Source organism: Papaver somniferum, chromosome 2 (genome assembly GCF_003573695.1).
Source record: "Papaver somniferum cultivar HN1 chromosome 2, ASM357369v1, whole genome shotgun sequence".
Lineage (NCBI taxonomy): Eukaryota > Viridiplantae > Streptophyta > Magnoliopsida > Ranunculales > Papaveraceae > Papaver > Papaver somniferum.
This window is the reverse complement of record NC_039359.1, coordinates 139291877-139296311: the sequence shown is the minus strand read 5'-3', so window position 1 is coordinate 139296311 and position 4435 is coordinate 139291877.

Sequence of the window (4435 nt, the reverse complement as noted above, 5' to 3'; positions counted from 1 at the left end):
AATGGTCCCTTGTTTTATTCCATATGGATATTCTATGTACAATCCTTCTTGAGTAATGCGACAACTTGGTTATGTTCATGAAGAACTCAATCCCGGTGATGAACCATTCTTTAAAGTGGATAGCATCGGGTAAAGCACGTCCCTAGAAACTATTATGGTAGTTCACACTCCACGGACAGAAACTTCTAATTGGGATGAAGGCCCGTAGAGTCGATGTGGGTATTTTGGAACTTGTAAACGATAGTGAAACTCATGATAATTACATGTTGTGGTACTCCCATTTTTCTCATCCTTTTATACTTCGTGAAAGAATTGTTCAACTGGCTCAGAAGAATAAGAACACCGTGAAAAAAATCCAACAATGAGTCTAAATTTTTTTGTCAGTATGCGAGTTTCTCTTATTGTTTTAAGATTTATTTGGATTATTGTATAGGTTTATTGATCATTTATTGTGTAACTAAAAGTAGAAAGACAACTTAAAGACCCTTGTGAAGATGATGTGCGCGAGAGACAAATGCGAGCCTTTGTCGATTGAAGAACAAACTAAGCACATTGACTTTGCTAACAATGTGATAATGAAGATGCCACTGAAATTTTCCATCGAGCAAGTCTCAAACTAAAGAGGCCTCGTAGTTGTGGAGGTGGATCCCAGGGAAGCCAACAAGTCAGGGTCGAGGTCATGATGGTGGTCGTGGTCATAAATGGAAAGATGTGTTTTACCTTTTAGATAACTATATTCAAATGTTTCTTTATGTTTGTTAGCTAGTAATCAAAACTCGTACTTTGATAAACTTCTAGATGTTGAATGAATAGTTTTCTTAGTTAAATATGTAAACACTTTTGTTGTTTCAATCGAAAAGTCATCATTGTTTTAAAACTTTTAGAATGTCAACCAAACCCGGATCGTCATATTTTTATGTGCAGACTTACTACTCTGACAACACAAATTTTATAGTTATCATGGTCGTCATGGTTGTATGTTGGGATCATGATGACCCTGGACTAGTCGTCAGTTTATTAAAATTTGGATCATGACGACCAAAGCTACTTAAACTTGAAATTTTCCTGGTTGAAAACATCTTATATGTCGTCATGATAATAGTATTACGATCATGACGACCAATGTGTAGTCATCAGTTAATAAATCAATTATCATGCCGGCTACAGGTGGATAAAATTAAGTTTTTCCTGAAAAAATAAATGGTATTTGTCATCATGATAACAAAATTTAGATAATTACTATTGTATTGTTTAAGACTAAAATTGTTACGACAAATATTGCTTAAGTTTGACATCTTTCTGGATAAAAACATCATATTGGTCGTCATGGTCCCAACAGGACGATCATGATGACTTTGTCATATTCATTATTTTATGTAACTTCAACCATAACGACCAAATATGCTTATATTTGAGATTCTCATGGATGAAAACATCATATTAGTTGGGGTAACTTTAACAATAACCTTAGTCGTCATTTTGAGTGAAAGTAAACCATGATGACGAGTTCAAAATCCAAAATTTTGCTAGTACAACTGCAATGATTTACTCTCCCAACGGCTAGTTTTTGAAACTATCTTATAAATATACTTGTTTCCTATACCAAACTGTACACACCTAGTTTCATATACTCAAAATTTTTATATTAACATATACTCTTTTTAACTCACGTCACACCTCTATATACGAGCATGGCATCATTTGACTCAAGTGAAGATTTGGCCATAATCGAAACATGGTACAATGAAACAAGACTTGAAGGTGTCCAAGACGGAAGGGTTGAACCCGAACCTTTTTTGGAAGGATATATATTCAATATGTGCGACATTATAGAAATGCAAAGAAAATATCTCTACAAAAAAATCATGATAGGTACCAAGTTATCCAAAAAGGCATAATTGATTGTATAGTTATCCAACAACGGATCTTTAACCACACCCATTTAAGCTTGGTGATCCAATAATTTGTAAGTATTTTTAGAGCTTATTTTATATAATCTAGTTGTTTGATATTCCATTAACAAAATGCTGATAAAGTAACTTTGCATTTGCGTAGGAGGAAGTCGTAAAGGATCTACTTGGAGGAAAAGGGAGAAGAATTTACATTTGAAGAAAGCTATCATTTCATGGATTCCAAAATTTCGGAGTTTGCCACGGACTATATGTCAGGTTTCGTTTAGGCAGACCAAGATTCCTCCGATGAAGATTGAGACCAAGCTTGCTCGGCATGTTGTTGTTTAGTCGAGCTTGACGACTTTTGATGATCTGAATTCTGAATCTCTGAATTCATTTTGCATTTGAAGAATTAAACCAACAAAATTCTATCCAATTCCATTTTGAGAAGTGTTTGACTAGAATAATTCGTTTTCGTTACAAAACTCTCAAGAACTAATTTTTTTTCTCCACTCTTTTATTCTAACAAGATTAATTAATTAAATTCAACAAAAACAATAATCAAAATGCTTACTTAATTAATTCAATCTAACAATATCTATTTAAGTACTCCCTCCGTTCAAGATAATAGGCTGGTTTTATGTGCAATTTACACATGAAACGAGCCTATTATTTTGAAACGGAGGGAGTAATTCAATTAGAGCTAATTAATCAGGGACATATTTATTATTATGAAAAATATATGACTAAGGGGTTTTGGATTTTACATCCTAATGACCCTAATTGTTTTACCACGTAGCTCCATTTAGTCTTAGTATATCCCAATTTGGCGTGTATTAAAAATAGGCCAAACTTATTTATTCTTATTATTTTTGGATAATTTATGCGTTTTGGAGCTAATCTTTTGAACCATAACTTTCTTAGATCTAGCCTTCTTCACCATAACTTATGTTAGGCACAAAAATCTTGCGAGTTCATGACAAGAGTTCGGACCTCACATTTTTATAGAGTCCATGTATTAAAGCGTCAACAGTGCTGGATGCCATAAAAGCTTTCGCTTTGGCAAACCACACAATGGAACGAGATTTAAAGGAGCTTTATCAACCATCGAGGATATATCTTGTTTCCCAATAGGCTCAAACTTTAGTGTTAGTCCGGACAAGTTTGGCAAAATCCTTATTCTACTAGTAGATTTGGCTTTTTCCAAACATGTCTTGTCCCACTATGCTTGAAATAAGAATCATATTATTGAGGCTGCAACCCAATAGGATTTGGAGGTTGCAATTGATATTCATATATCCAATGAGTGGATAAGGTGTGACTGAAATGTCAAATTTACCTTTACCCTATAAACATATTATAATCTAACTATTATTGAAGAAAAAAAATCTTCTCTTCTTATTCTCTTCTCCTTCATTTCATCATGATGAAAAAGATGATCATAAATTTCATCATGATGAAACCATGATCATTAAAAAACTTAAATCTATAATTCATTTTTCTTTTTTCTTGTTCTCCATCACATTTTGATTCTCCATCTCATTGTGATGAAGATGATGATTATAAAAAATCCAGAATCTATTATATTTTTCCTCTCTTCTTCTTCATCTTCTCCATCACGTAGAGATGATAAAAAAAATATAAAAAAATAATAACAAAAAAAAAACAGTGATTGTCACTTTGAGAACTATTATTCGGATAACTATAAAAGGAACTTTCTAGTTCATTCATAAAAGAGCGGTCGTTGTCAATCTCGAAAATCATTTTCAGTATTAAAATATATCAAATAACTGTTACCATTACGAACCCCAACTAAAAAGATGTCATCAGAGATCAAATTTCGAATATCACTGACATCGAAAAAGTATCGATATTATTAGCACTGGAATTATCACCATCATCCACGCTATCAATATTTTTATCCCTATCATATACAACGGGATCTTCACTTTCATTGGTATTTTCAATATGACCAAGACTATCCATTGATTTACTTAGCCCAGACCTATGTTTTAATTCCTCATTAAACAACATCGAATAGAACCACCTTTTTTCGATAGAGCTTGCCTGCTCCCCACCAGGGCGGAACTATGCCCAGACTAGGGATGGCTTAAGCCAGCCCTAAAAGCTCAAAAACCCTTTTTTTTCACTACCTATTTTACTAGGGCTGATAAAAATAAGCCCAATTAATAGGTTTAAGCCACCCTAAAATCCCAAAGCCACCCCCAAGTAAAATTTCCAGTTCCGCCACTGCTCCCCACCAAATATTTTTTTCTTTTGATTAAGTTAAAAAATCGATTCGATTAATTTGAGTAAAAAATAAAAAACGGTTTTTGAAATTGTATAACAGTTGAGAGTTCACACTTTCCCAACCTGAATCATGTATTACAGTTGGGAAAATACAGGTTTCCCAACCGTGAACCCTGAACCTACCTATACGTTTGAGAAAGTAAGAACTTCCAACCGTAAAAGAGCATCTACGGGTAGATTTTCTTAGCCGTGAGATATTCTTAAAATTACACACACACACACACAAAAAAAGG